The sequence below is a fragment of the Bison bison genome, unplaced genomic scaffold, assembly GCF_000754665.1.
Source record: "Bison bison bison isolate TAMUID 2011002044 unplaced genomic scaffold, Bison_UMD1.0 scf7180017858770, whole genome shotgun sequence".
Taxonomy (NCBI): Eukaryota; Metazoa; Chordata; class Mammalia; order Artiodactyla; family Bovidae; genus Bison; species Bison bison.
Window position 1 is genome coordinate 226,983 of NW_011489342.1, and position 15,809 is coordinate 242,791.

The 15,809-nt window shown below is 42.8% G+C and overlaps 1 pseudogene; it reads left to right on the forward strand.

Annotated features, from left to right (window-relative positions):
- Positions 1 to 1,206: 1,206 nt before the first annotated feature.
- The window catches only part of LOC104980604, a 19,874-nt pseudogene continuing 5,271 nt past the window's right edge, over positions 1,207 to 15,809 (forward strand).

Below are 15,809 nucleotides of genomic sequence, written 5' to 3' on the forward strand. Positions count from 1 at the left end.
CCGCACCTTCTTTTCCTTTCCTCCTCAGGGGTTTGCTGCTGCCCCTTGTGATTACAAGATGCCTGCCCTAGATCCAACTACCACCTACAGAGAACACCATCCTGAGGCAGAAAGGGGACCTTTTATCTTTCCAAGTATCATTTATTAAGAGCAAGGACAGCATTTCCAGAAACCCTCCCTCCTACAGCCCTCCTATCATGCCTCATTGACTGAAATTGCATCCCATGCCCATTGCTAATCTATCAGTGGAAGAGAAACTGCATTACTATGATTGGTTTAAGACTAATTAAGATTCATTTCCAGAGAGGAGGGAAAGGGCCTCCACTGAAGTAGATGGCCACCTAAGCTTCTTGTACAAACCAGAGTGGTGTGAGCAAGGAAATGAAGGGGGAATGGCAATTGGTTTGTCAACTAGTTTTTTTGCCACAGATTGCTAATTATGTTAGCTGTCTCCCTTTACCCTTCCAAGCACCAAAGAAAACACATTGTCTGCAATTTTTCCTCCAATCCTATTGGTGACTAAATAGAATGCCAGTTGAAATGATTAGAAATAGGAGTTGCCTGGGGGTTCAGTGGTTAAAAATATGCCTGTCAGTGTAGGGGGACGCAGGTTCGATCCCTGGTCCGGGAAGATTCCATATGCAGTGGGGCATCTAAAGCCCATGCACCATAACTACTGAACCCACGTGCTGCAACTAGAGCCCGTACTCTGCAAGAGGAGCCACCACAGTGAGAAGCTCGTGCACCACAAGCGAGGATCCCTCACTCGCCACAACTAGAGAAAAGTCCAAGCACCATCAAAGACCCAGCACAGTCAGAAATAAATAAACATTTAGGGGGGAGGAAAAAGGCTTCAAATCTATCCAGTAACACAGTCAGGACTAGATACAGACACCCCTCTACAATTAAACCAACACCAAGATCCTCTTGTTGGATTTGAGGGTGAATTTGCTATCTTAGGATGAAGCAGAGGGGTAGAAAAGACTGAAGCTGAAGCTAGAATAGGGAGGGACAACAAAGAAAGCATCTCTCACTCACTGGGCTAGGTGCCCTGGTACAAACTGAAGGGTGACTCCATGTATATTCACGGTTGGGTAATAATCACTTTACTCTCTATTTCTGGAAACGAACTGTACCTGCACGCCCCTCTAGATGTTATAAGCCCCTCTAGATGTTATAAGCATAAACAAAGGATGATAGGTAACAATGATTCAGAATCATAACCACCAGGGTAAGAATTCCCGTTTGTCTCATTGCTTAGTAGACGTGATTATACTGAGTTTATCACAATCAGAAAATGGGGCTAAATGTGAGAGATGGCCCTGGGTAACAAAGAATTGCTAAAGCAATGAGTATAATACATGGAATTCTTACTGAAACTGAGAAAGGGAAAGTTTCTTCCATCTAGGGCTGCTAATTTGTTGGCCATCTTTGGCTTCCAGTGGCCATCTTTTTCCCCACATGGGAGAAACTGCAAAGAATGAAGCAATACAAAGGAAAGTAAAGCGGAGAGAGAACTTGCCAACTATAACATTTTAGCACCCAAATCTAGCCATTCCTGAAGTTTTATCCTATGACATTTCACATATGTAAGTCAATAAATTCCTAAATTTTATTTTCTTAGAACAGTTTCATTTGGGGACTTCCCTGGCAGTCCAAGAAGGCAATGGCACCCCACTCCAGTACTCTTGCCTGGAAAATCCCATGGATGGAGGAGCCTGGTAGGCTGCAGTCCATGGGGTCGTGAAGAGTCAGACACGACTGAGAGATTTCACTTTCACTTTTCACTTTCATGCATCAGAGGAAATGGCAACCCATTCCAGTATTCTTGCCTGGAGAATCCCAGGGACGGTGGAGCCTGGTGGGCTGCCGTCCATGAGGTCGCACAGAGTTGGACATGACTGAAGTGACTTAGCAGCAGCAGCTGCAGCTGGCAGTCCAATGGTCAAGGCTCAGAGTTTCCAGTGCAGGGGGCACAGTTTCCATCCCTGGTCAGGGAATTAAGATCCCACATGTGGGGAGGTACTGCAGAAAAAAAAAAAAAAAGAACAATTTGATTTGGATTTTGGCCCACTGTTGGCTTCAAAAGAATTTTTACTGATATTTGCTAAAATGTAATTATCAATCCCCGGGTCTTCTTGCTGAGAGATCAAATCACTGTGTTAGGTAAACTGACTTTAAATTGATTTTTATCAATTGCAAGTGGGAAAAATCCAAAACAATTGCAAAGTTTTCAGATTATTTGCTTGCATACTATAAGGTCACCTGTTGTGTTTAAATACTGTTTGTTGTCTTTTCTTTTTCTTTTTTCCTTCTTCCATTTTCTTTTCTTTTACTTTAGGCACATAACTGGCCGGGCACAAAGCCTCCCCAAGATGGGGAGAACAGTTCTGTTCTAGCTTAGTTGCTGTGAGCCACTAAAAATTTATCTCTGGCATGCACCAAGGAGTCCTCTCACTAGGGGTAGGGTGTGGTTAGGCAGTGGGGTCTGACCTGACATCTCATTTTTTATTGAGTCTTAGGGCCTCTTTACGTGATCTCTCCCCACTTGTTCAGTTCAGTTCAGTCACTCAGTCGTATCCGACGTTTTGCGACCCCATGGACTACAGCACGCCAGGCTTCCCTGGCCATCACCAACTCCTGGAGCCTACTAAAACTCATGTCCATCGCGTCGGTGATGCCATCCAACCATCTGATCCTCTGTCGTCCCCTTCTCCTTCTGCCTTCAATCTTTCCCGCTTGTTAGTTTGGGCTTCTTAGCATGGTGGCTTCAATGTAACTGACAGCTTACATCCCTGAAGGCTTCAGGAGAAATACTTCCAGAGAACCAAGTGGGAGTTCAAGCTCCCCGCCGCAGCACCCTGGCTCCGAGGCTCCCGGCCGTCGGCAGGGGGCGCGCTCCGGCCTGCGGCACCCGCTGACCCCACCGCAGGGTTTTGGCGCTCCGAGTGTGGACTTAAGGCTGCTCCGCCCGGAGGCAGTCTGTCCAGCTGGGCTGCCGGAGAGGCGGCGGACCGGTGGCCTCGGCGATGGAATCGGGTGTGGGGCGGCGGGAGGAGGGGGCGCTGCGAGGCCCGCCGGCAGCGGCAAGGAGGAAGTACCGTCTTCGCGACTCCGCGAAGCCGGTTTTGATCCCGGGCGGCGGGACCCTAGACTCCCAGCGGCTGGCTGGAGGGAGGGAGGCTCCTCCCCCGAGCCTCGTCCGGGGACGCGAGCTGCGGCGGCGGGCTCTTCCCCGGTAGAAAGCGGCGGTGCTTGGTCAGGACTGAATCCCGAAGTGCGGCTGAGCACCCTGGTCCTTCCCGCTCTCAGGTCAGGGGGCGCACTGTGAACTGGTTAAAATCCCCATCCTTTTCATCTTCTGCTGTTAATAAAGGAAGAGAAAGCCCAGTCCCGTTACGTTCGTGCGGTGACGAAGAGAAGTAAAGTGGGGTGAGGGCCTGGCTCCTAACTACTCGGGAGGAGCTGTCAGGTAGAAGACAGCCTAGACTTGTTCTCTCTGGTCCTTAGGATTTTTTACCAGGGATAAGGATGAAAGCTTCTAGGAGGCCAGTTCCAGCTCAAGAAGAATTAGGACCCCAGCTCCCGTGGATTGGAGGAGAGTCCAGATGACCACTGAGAGAAGGGTGGGTTGTAAAGGAGATTTAAATAAGCATCAGGTGGAAAGTTGGATTAACGATCCTTTCGGTTCTTTTCTGTGTTTCTGTCATCCTGTAATCAGCTTTAGAAGTCGAACTTTCCTAAGTTTGATTTTCAGTTAGTTATTTGAATTGTTTCAGGCACTTCTCATTGCCTGCTTTCTCATGATTGCTGAGACAGACATGTCAGGAAAGGTCCTCAAAGGGTTAATCCTTCTCCTTCACCTCTGGGAACTTTGGCACAAAATGCATGGCTCCTTGAAGCCTGACCTGTACTTTTCAGTGTGGCTCTTGAGCTGAATTTCGCCTCAGTGAACAATGGGTGCAGATACAGGAGCTGCACTGCTAGCAGCCACAGTCCTGGCTCCTTCTAGACACCCTGGACTCAGGCAGGACTGAGCCCACTCGGCACTCAGTATCTTTAACTATAGGATGCCAGATGGTGGTTAATACTCTATATGTTTATTTTGAAGCTCACAGAACTTTTTCACAGACAGGAGAAAGATGATAACATTTTATAGGTGAGAAAATGGAGGCTCAGTGATTAAGTCACTGACCTGTTTAGCCAACAAAGCTACAGCAGAATTGAAGTGTCCTCAATTCTCAGATCAATGGGATTTTTCCAGTTTCACACGTTTAAAACTGGCTAGGCTATGAACATGTTTGCTTTTTCTAGTTCAGAGTTGTGTTTGATTGTCATAAAGTTTAATTTATATCAGAGTAATACTTGTATATAGCTTAAAAACTCAAATATTAATAGTATTTACTAAAAATCATACAAAAAAATAGTGGTGAGTTGCCACGCTCCTCATTCGCCCCCATAGTTCCCCGCACAACCCTCTACCCCCAGTTCTCTCCTAACAGGGCCAAGACTTCCATATGCAACTCTTTAGGTTTCACTTCTTGGATTTAACTGCACATTTCTAAATTGTATGCTTATACTGCTTTTGTTGATTCAACACTTTTAGACATTATCTATTAACTTCTTATAAAGATTTAGTTCTCCTATTTGCCCTTTTTGTTTCCATCCTTCCAATTGAGCTCCATTATGATATAATAACTTCCCTAATCAATGTGAGTACTAACATTGTTATAATTATGCAGTGTTGCTTGCTTTTGAGTCAAACGGTATGATTTTTTTGTTTTCTAGTATAACTGTTGTCTTTTGAATAGTAATAGCCTCAATTTTTCATTTGCTTCATATACTATTCAGTTCAGTTCAGTTCAGTCTCTCAGTTGTTTCCAACTCTTTGCAACCCCATGGACTGCAACACGCTAGGCCTCCCTGTCCATCACCAACTCCCGGAGTTTACTCAAACTCATATCCACTGAGTCGGTGATGCCATCCAACCATTGTCATCCCTTCTCCTCCTGCCTTCAATCTTTCCCAGCATCAGGGTCTTTTCAAATGAGTCAGTTCTTTGCATCAGGTGGCCAAAGTATTGGAGTTTCAGCTTCAACATCAGTCCTTCCAATGAAGTCCTTCCAATGAATATTCCAATGAATATTCAGGACTGATTTCCTTTAGGATGGACTGGTTGGATCTCCTTGCAGTCCAAGTGACTCTCAAGAGTCTTCTCCAACACCACAGTTCAAAAGCATCAACTTTTCAGCACTCAGCTTTCTTTATATTGTCCAACTCTCACATCCATACATGACTATTGGAAAAACCATAGCTTTGACTAGACAGACCTTTGTTGGCGAAGTAATGTCTCTGCTTTTTATATGCTGTCTAGATTGGTCATAAGGAGTAAGCGTCTCTTAATTTCATGGCTGCAGTCACCATCTGCAGTGATTTTGGAGCCCCCTAAAATAAAGTCTGCCACTATTTCCACTGTTTCTCCATCTATTTGCCATGAAGTGATGGGACCGGATGCCATGATCTTAATTTTCTGAATGTTGAGCTTTAAGCCAACTTTTTCACTCTCCTCTTTCACTTTTATCAAGAGGCTCTTTAGTTCTTCTTCACTTTCTGCCATAAGGGTGGTGCCATATTTCTCCCAGCAATCTTGACTCCAGCTTGTGCCCAGCATTTCTCATGATGTACTCTGTACATAAGTTAAATAAGCACAGTGACAATATACAGCCTTGACATACTCCTTTTCCTATCTGGAACCAGTCTGTTGTTCCATGTCCAGTTCTAACTATTGCTTCCTGACCTGCATACAGATTTCTCAAGAGGCAGGTCAGGTGGTCTGGTATTCCCATCTCTTTCAGAATTTTCCAGAGTTTATTGTGATCCACACAGTCAAAGGCTTTGGCATAGTCAGTAAAGCAGAAATAGATGTTTTTCTGGAATTCTCTTGCTTTTTCAGTGATCCAGCGGATGTTGGCAATTTGATCTCTGATTCCTCTGCCTTTTTAAAAACCAGCTTGAATATCTGGAAGTTAACAGTTCACATATTGTTGAAGCCTGGCCTGGAGAATTTTGAGCATTCCTTTACTAGCGTGTGAGATGAGTGCAATTGTGTGGCAATGGCACCCCACTCCAGTACTCTTGCCTGGAAAATCCCATGGATGGAGGAGCCTGGTAGGCTGCAGTCCATGGGGTTTCGAAGAGTCCAACATGACTGAGCGACTTCACTGTCACTTTTCACTTTCATACATTGGATAAGGAAATGGCAACCCACTCCAGTGTTCTTGCCTGGAGAATCCCAGGGACGGTGGAGCCTGGTGGGCTGCCGTCTATGGGGTCACACAGAGTTGGACACGACTGAAGTGACTTAGCAGCAGCATGAGCATTCTTTGGCATTGCCTTTCTTTGGGATTGGAATGAAAACTGACCTTTTCCAGTTCTGTGGCCACTGCTGAGTTTTCTAAATTTGCTGGCATATTGAGTGCAGCACTTTCACAGCATCATCTTTCAGGATTTGGAATAGCTCAACTGGAATTCCATCACCTTCACTAGCTTTGTTCGTAGTGATGCTTTAAGGCCCACTTGACTTCACATTCCAGGATGTCTGGCTCTAGGTGAGTGATCACACCATCGTGATTATCTTGGTCGTGAAGATCTTTTTTGTACAATTCTTCTGTGTATTCTTGCCACCTCTTCTTAATATCTTCTGCTTCTGTTAGGTCCATACCATTTCTGTCCTTTATTGAGCCCATCTTTGCATGAAATGTTCCCTTGGTATCTCTAATTTTCTTGACGAGATCTCTAGTCTTTCCCATTGTACTGTTTTCCTCTATTTCTTTGCATTGATCACTGAGGAAGACTTTCTTATCTCTTCTTGCTATTCTTTGGAACTCTGCATTCAAATGGGTATATCTTTCCTTTTCTCCTTTGCTTTTTGCTTCTCTTTTCACACCAGGGACTTCCCTTGTGGCTCAGATGGTAAAAGCGTCTGCCTACAATGCGGAAGACCAGGGTTCGATTTCTGGGTTGGGAAGATCCCCCTGGAGAAGGAAATGGCCACTCACTCCAAGTACTCTTGTCTGGAAAATCCCATGGACAGACAAGGAGCCTGGTAGACTACAATCCACGGGGTCACAAAGAGTCGGACACGACTGAGCGACTTCATATACTATTATCAAGTGCTGTTTTTTCCCCCTGAGGCTTCAAAAGCTGAAAATACTTTCCCCATGTATTCCTATCTAGATAATCAATCATTTTATTTTTCACTTGGATCTTCCATCTTTTATCCTCCAGTAATCCTTCATTAGTTTCTAGACCTGGAGTGCAACCATTATCCTGGAATTTCTTTCACTAATATCCTGTCTTATATCCCATTCCTGGATTACATCTGTTCCTCCTTCTGTCTTTACTCCCATATTTTGCTGAAGCACATTCTGTAACTTCCCATGAAAGAGTGTATCGGAGGTAAATTTTTCAATGCCTTGCATATCTGAAAATGTCTTTATTCTGTCTTTAAACTTCATAATTTGGTGAGGTATAGAATTCTAGGTCAAAAATTATTTTCACTCAGTTTTGAAGGTGGCATGTCATTTCCAGAATTGCTAAGGAGTCTGATGGTACTATGAGTCCTTTCTTTTATAGGTTACCTGCTCAGCCTTAACTCTACTCTTAAAGCTTTGGCAACCTTACTTCCATTTATTTTTGCCATTCTGAAGCTTATGATGATGTGTGTCTTTTTTACAACAGTTTCTTTTCATTTTTTGACATTTCATGGGTACATTAAATAAATGTACTGTGTTTTGATTTTTTTCTCCTTTTCTTTTTCTTTCTGTTGGATTTCTGTCGATCCTATAATTATCTTTTCTCTCCAGTTGTTTATCCCTTCGACTTTTCAATCTATTTTGTAGATTTATCTTCTGTTTCTTCTACTGCACATATTTTAAAAATTCTGTTCTTGTATTTCTCAATTCAAGAACTTTTTCTTATTCTGAGCATTATTTTTCCATAGCATCCTTTCTTGTTTCTTCTTCGAGGATACTCATTAATTTTTCTTTTTTTTTCTGCTCCCTCCATTGCCTTTGTATTTGCCTTTTCTTTTGATCTGTCTTCCATTTAGAGTTTTCCCCCTCTAATGCCTGGATATCTGGGTGTCTACTCATATTTAAGAGTGAGGCCCTGTAACACCCTTTGACAAGCATCCATGTATGAGACAGAGAGAGAAGGTGCTTATTCATTGACTGCACAGCCTCACTAGAGGAAGATCAGGCTGTGGGTAGAGATTTTTTTTTAGGGCTCTTCAGCTTCTCTAGAGAAGACCCTTCATTCTGGGGATCTATGCTTGGATGCAAGCATTCTGGGTGGGTTGGAAACGAGAAGGCTGAGTGTTTTGAGTTCATACAAACTTCCATTCAGCATCGATTTTCAGCCCGTGCTCACTATCACCCCCATCCTCAGCTATGCTCAGAGGGCACTAATCTGCAGTCACCTTCACAGGTTGGGTGGGCAGTTTCCTGGATATAAGGAAGGAGGAAAAAACTGGTGGCTTCAGCCACTCCATGTCCACATTCCCTAACCCCATCTCCTGAAGACTAACTTCCTACACAGACAGAAATCAGTTCTTTCTTCCTTCCACTTGCCCAGATTTGTTGAAATCTTCCTCTGATGTTGTCTCTGCTCAAGATTCCTTTGTAGCTTTCTACCTTTTAAATTTGTTTATTGTTGTTATAACAAAAAACAAAAAATAAAGCATGTTGTTCAGTCTGCCATATTAAATGGCAAGCCCCACAGTTTGTTTGTTTTTTCAGAAATTGAATTGAAATCCTTTGTCCCTGATGTACCCACGTCAATCTCCACTGGCCATTTTCTTACACTTTACCTTGCTTCTCTCTTTGCCCATACCTGCCAGGCCCTCAAAGACATCTGAGTCTCCCACCTAGGCTCCAGTCCATGTTCCCACTCTGTCACATAAAAGCTCCTGGGCTACTAGGCATAGCAGAATGGACATTCTGAGTCTATGTGCCAATTTTGCCTCTGTTTTCCAGTCCCAGATAAGACAAGCTGTTGCAGGAACAATTGTTTGGGGTGGAATATGCTTACATGAAGGATCTTTTTGAAAGAAAGCCCATGCAAGTACTCAGAATCACAAGGAGTAATTTGAAATACTTGGCTGAATAAAGATTATTTTCCTCAGACCTAGTTGGGAAGAAATTCCTTCTTAATTTAGTCTTATTACACAGAATAAATTATTATCATCTGAATGATTTAATGGTAAGCTTCTTAGATGGGACAGAATAATGGGCCTTGATGAACTTTTTTAAATATTAAGAATTAACTACAGGGACTCCCCTGGCAGTCCAGTGGTTTTAGACTCCAATGCAGGGGGTACGGGTTTGATCCCTGGTTAGGGAACTAAGATCCCATGGGCCATGCAGAAAATAAAAAAGAATTTAACTACAAAGATAAATGTAGACTCCTTGATTGTTACGGCATAGAAGCTAAACTTAACATAAACATACTACCATTTCTAAATTATTCTCTGTGTACTAGTTATATATTACTTCAGACATTGAGAACTATCTCTTTTTTTTTTTTAGAACCATCTTTTTTTAATATGTTAAATTAATGAATTGTTTAGCCCGAGGAAAAACCATCAACCACCTTCCTTTAAACTTATGAAAACAGTTGTAAAATGGACTTTTTAGGGAAGCCATTGCTAATAATAGATTTCAAAATGTCTAGTCCCTTCACACTCCTTTTCATTTTGGCATCCGTAGTTACATATTTTTTCAGTAATTTGGATTTCAGTTTGTTGGCCATATGTTGTTGTTTGTATAACTCTTGTGGCTCAAAGGATGTATTCTTGGATCAGTTGATTTATGATGGTACCAGCAGTCTCCTTTTGGTCTCTATGCATGAGGCATAGCATTAATGTTCCTAATGAATGGATGCCAATGAACTGATATCATCTCCCCACTTTCTGTTAGAAAATATTTTAAGCATTTACTTTGGAAAAGCAATGTCCCACACATAAAAAGCTAAGTCTCTTCATGCCTGCTTGTTTACTGTGTAGTCTTCAGGGGCAGAGCTTCCTCTATTTGAGGCTCCATTTTTCTTAGTCCCTGTTACCTTCAGTTTTCTTTCAGAAGTATATTAACCTGGGCTTACACCAACATAGCTGTAATGAAGATTCCACTTCATTACAAATTCCACTTCATTACAAATCCACAGATTTGCTTTTCTGTTGTAATTAGAAAACATTTTGCAAGTTAATACATGTGCATGCAAATGCAAATAGAATGAATAATAAAGTCTCTCCCATTTATATGATCCTTAGTTCCCCTCCTTAGAGACAAGCCAGTTTTTTAGATATCCTTCCAGAGACAGTCTATATGTATAATAACAAAGGTGGGTGTGTTATGGCCATATGATGACTTCTTTTACCCATATACACAAATACCAATGGAATTCCCTGGCAGTCCAGTAGTTACGACTCAGGGATCTTATTGCCAGGACCCTGGGTTTGATCACTGGTTGGAGAACTAAGATCCCACAAGCTGCCTAGTGTGGCCCAAAAAAAAAAAAAAAACACACCAAATGTAATGGTTTGCTCTTCACTCCCCTTTTTTAAAAATTTAAACTTATGGAGATTGTCCCATATGGATATCTAGTTCACATTTTAAACATTTTCCCCCTGGTCATAAAGTAACACATCTTCATTATAGAAAATGTGGAAAATTAGTCATCCTGGCTCTCACCATCTGGGTGCAGCAATGGTGAAGCTCCCATGTGTGTTTCCAAGTTTCTGGAGTCAAGATACAATTTTAAACCAGCTACAGTGTCCAGATGTCCTCAGCTGGATATGTCTTACAGAAGCGCTGAACAGACCTGGCATGTTCCGTTGTCCTGTTTCTCTGTTTTCATTCTCATTTTTGTTTTTGGTCCCTTGGGCATTCACAATTAAACCCAAACACCCACACAGTGTGTTTAATAGCGAGTAGGTAGTGTGTCAGTACTTAAAAATGAACATGAGCATGTGGTGCTACTTTTCTAGATTTGGCATCCAGAAGCCTTTTCTGGAAGTTTCAGCAGAGCAATGACAAGTGGAAATGAGCTGGGAGCACGGGCATGATTTTCGTTCTCAGGACCCTGGGGTCTGAGAGCGGTGTTGGTGGAAGGGAAAATACATTTGCACACAGTCGTCTGCTTCTCTAGCAGTAGTTCTTCACTGAGTGTCACCTATTATCCAGGCACTGAGTAGGAGGCCTGCATCTTTGAGTCCCAAGAGGTCAGAGGGCAGTCAGGGTGCTGAGCAGCAGACAGTATCCTCATAGCCCACTCAGCCCACTGGAAGGCCAGCCAGGCCTTTCAGGGAGGGTCTTGAATCCGAAGCTGGTGGGTGGGGAGTGGGAGGAGGAGCCTCTGGGACAGGTCAACCCCACCTCCTTGTGCTACAACAGGTCCTTCCCTCTGGCTTCACTCCCTCCCCCCTGCACCGTCCCCATCCCCATGACCCTCTGAGTGTCAGGGAAGTTGAAAATTATGATAGGTAAATCACCCACAAGTGTAATGACAGATTGGAACCATAATTAACTCAAGGCTCTTTTTACATCACATTTTCCCTGCAATCTCTTGATTCTTCCAAAAATAAAATCATGCCAAGACACCAGGTTATTACTTCAGTGAATTTAAGTTCTACAACCCAGTAGGATGTGGTATAGCATCAGTTTATTTATTTGGGACTTCTGACTGCTGGGCATATTTTATTAACTGTTTTAGTTATAATGTTTTGTTTTTACTGAAAAAACAACACCTTTTTATTTTGGCCTATAGTTGCTTTTTGCTGATTGAAATGTGTTATGTTCCTATGAACATGGTTGATGACCAGTGTTTTGTTTTTTTTTTTTTTCCTTCTAGTTATGAAGAACCTCCTCCTGGGTTTATCAAAGTCAGTGTAAAGTTTGTATTTTTGGTTTTTCTCTGAGACAGATTTGACACAGTGCTCAGACTCAGTTGCTATGAAAAACAGCTGCTTAAGGTTTGAAGCTCCTTTATGGTAGTCCTGTCTCTTCTCTGCAGATGGCAGTCAGTTCGTGCACTTTGGGCTTTGTCATAGTCCGTGCTTTGCAGAAGTTTAATCTGCCTCATGTCTGTCCCTAAGACACCACTGCAGGCCCCCTGGGTGTCCAGAGCGCTCGCTCCCCTTCTGTCTCCCTTGCGACTGCATCTTCTCAAAGCTCTGCTGCCCCATGTTCCTTCTCTGACGCTCCATTGCTGCTTTCTTGAATGTCATCAGTTCAGAGAACAGTGGAGTCTGAGGACATGTGAATCCGTCCAGTCCAGCCCCGCCTGGTGCAGAGTCCCTCCTCCAGCACCCCGGCCACAGTGTCAGCATGTTTCTCTGGGAGTGAGACTTAGAGGACTTAAGGTCAAAGTAACCTTTCCTGTTTGGTAGCTTTTAACTTAAAGAGAACTTTTTTAGAAAACATTCTTCCATTATAAATTTAATATTCATGGAAACATGAAAAAAATCATAATGTAAAAAAAACAGCACCTTAATTATACAGTGCAGTTATTTGGTGGTGAAAATGCATCTCACAAATACAGTATGTATGAGATTATAGAATGTGACAGTGGCCTTCAAGGTCTAATAATCTATTTTACTCTGACACATTGTTTTTATTGTTTCAGGAAACCTTGTTTAATTCTATCTTCTGCCTCATTCCACAAAGCTTCTAAGTTAGCAGAAAATTTTTTGTGATCTTAGAATCTAATTTTTGTGATCTAGAATTAGAACTTGGAGCTCACAGATCATCCCTGTGTAAACACTAGTGACTTTTCTCTAAGAACAGCTACTTTGTTTTTGTGGTAGGCTAGCTCTTCTGGAATAGTTACTTATATTTTCTTTCTCAGTTACAATTTGTCTTTCCAGCTCTTCAGAGGATAACATGATGACATAGGGATCTCCAGCCCATGAGCAAGCCAGGCAGTGCTGTGTTCTCAAGCAGGTGGGAGAAGGCTCTGGTGCTTTTTTTGCCATAGAGCTTACACACTCTTTCCTTTTTCAGGAAGATGAGACTAAGCCAGAAGACTGTATTCCAGATGTCCCAGGCAATGAACATGCCAGGGAGTTTCTGGCCCACGCACCAACCAAAGGACTTTGGATGCCACTTGGGAAAGAAGTCAAAGTCATGCAGTGTGAGCATGGAAAGGTTTCAAGTAACACCCTCAATTCACGCAAGTTATGGATCACTGTTTACAAACGAGTTCACTCCTTTTAATTCATTCTCACACCATGTTGTTGAAGTCAGGGCATGATCTCTAGGCGATAGATGAGGAAGCCCCCTTGGTGTGTTAGTCAGTGTCTGGGGTAAGCGGCAGAGCAGTGTCTTGACTCCAGGGCTTCTGGCTGCAAGGGCAGTGATCTTCCACAGGACTGTAGCTGCTTGCAGAGTCTATGCTTCAGTAATGTTCCTGTAACAGAAAGGATATTCCATGTAGCAAAGCCATGGGGAACAAGAGATGCATTGGGGAGTGATCCCTTGGGTCCTGCTTCAGCCAATCCTCCTCATCAATGGTATCAAGGTTTTCTCCAGGTGACCTGAGAGGAGCTATGGGCCACACAGGGTGGGTCTGGACCAGGTGGAGCTGTGTGCACACTATCCACTGCACCAGCATAAGATGGCATTTGAAGGGGTACTGCTGCCTTTAAAGACATTTGTTTGTACAGAGATTCTTCATGCATACAATTAAAATAGCAGTTCATGTTTTTTTGCCTCCATTCACACTCCATCCTTTCCCAGTACCTAGGTTACAACAATTAGCTTTATTCAGCATTGCAGGGAATACCTGAGGGCATGTTTTTTAGGGATTTTGGCGTCCATCTTGAAGACTGGCAATTACAGCGATTCTTGCTCATCACTGGGAGATAAAAAGTTGATTGGAAGCTCTAAGTGTGTGAGTAGGGCTTGTTGAGTTTCACTGGAGGGTGATCTTTCTAGTCTGTCCAACTGAGAACTTATGAGGTCAGTACCTGTAGGTTTTTCTTCTAGGGCTGGGTTGTATTTTCCCAGAGAAGGCGGCTCCTCCATGGAGGGTGAAGGCCAAGCTGCTAGTGTTGTGGAATCTAACTGGAGCAAAAAGGCTGGGAAATCTTGCCGTCTGCTTTTTTTAATGTGTTCCCGTAACCTTCTGTATTTACTGTCACACCTTGTCTTCACGTGTATATGTTGTCCTTTTGCCAGAGATCCTATGATTTACCTTTTTCAGACAATAACTTCTACCAGGGCTAGTAAGAGTTGCCCTTGGACTTTTAACCAGTCCTCATTATTTCAGCTCCTCCTTTACCCTTACATGCAACAGTATCTGGTGCTCAGAGCTCAATTCCTGAGCTCTTTGGAGGTTCTGCAAAGAAAAATTGAGTTGATTCTCAGTTCTCCCCTCTGGTGCCTTAGAATTGAATTTTCTGGTGTCTGTTCATTTTAGTGTTTATTGCATTTTGCATTATGGTATACAAAATTTTTTTGCATTTGACTTACAGTTTTTCTCTGTATGTTTGGGTCTGTGGCCTTTTGAAAATGCTTTATTGCAGTTTAATATAGATATAATGAAGTCCACCCATTTTAAATAGTGATTTTTTTTAGTTAACTACTGAGTATATTTATTTATTGCCATAAATAAGTTTTAGAAAATTTTATCCTCCCATTAAGATCCCTCAGGACTCTTTCCAGTTAATCCCCACTTCAGCCCCAGATAGCCATTAATCTACTGTTTTTATCAATTTGGCTTTTTTGTGCATCTCCGGGAGATGGTGATGGACATGGAGGCCTGGCGTGCTGCAATTCATGGGGTTGCAAAGAGTGGACTGAGTGACTGAACTGAACTGATTATATGTAAATGAATTCATACATCCATTTATAAGTTACATGAGAAATTCAACACTTTATTATAAAATAGGCTTTTTATTCAATAAAATAGGCTTTGTGTTAGATTGCCATTGCTAAGTCGCTTTGGTCATGTCCAACTCTTTTTGACCCCATGGACTGTAGCCCACCAGGCTCCTCTGTCTGTGGGATTCTCCAGGCAAGAATACTGGAGTGGGTTGTCATGCCTTTCTCCAGGGGATCTTCCTGACCCAGGGACTGAACTTGTGTCTCTTGTAGCTCCTGCGTTGCAGGCAGATTCTTTACTGCTGAGCCACTGGGGAAGCCCTTGTGTTAGATGATTTTGCCCAATTGTAGGCTAATGTATCAATAGGTGTTATGAGTGCATTTAAGCTAGGCTAAGCTATCCTGATTATTTAACTTTATGCAGAGTACATCATGAGAAACGCTGGGCTGGAAGAAGCACAAGCTGGAATCAAGATTGCCGGGAGAAATATCAATAACCTCAGATATGCAGATGACCCCACCCTTATGGCAGAAAGTGAAGAAGAACTCAAAAGCCTCTTGATGAAAGTGAAAGAGGAGAGTGAAAAGGTTGGCTTAAAGCTCAACATTCAGAAAATGAAGATCATGGCATCTGGTCCCATCACTTCATGGGAAATAGATGGGGAAACAGTGGAAACAGTGTCAGACTTTATCTTTTTGGGCTCCAAAATCACTGCAGATGGTGACTGCAGCCATGAAATTAAAAGATGCTTACTCCTTGGAAGAAACGTTATGACCAAACTAGATAGCATATTCAAAAGCAGAGACATTACTTTGCCAACAAAGGTCTGGCTAGTCAAGGCTATGTTTTTTCCAGTGGTCATGTATGGATGTGAGAGTTGGACTGTGAAGAAAGCTGAGTGCCGAAGAATTGATGCTTTTGAACTGTGG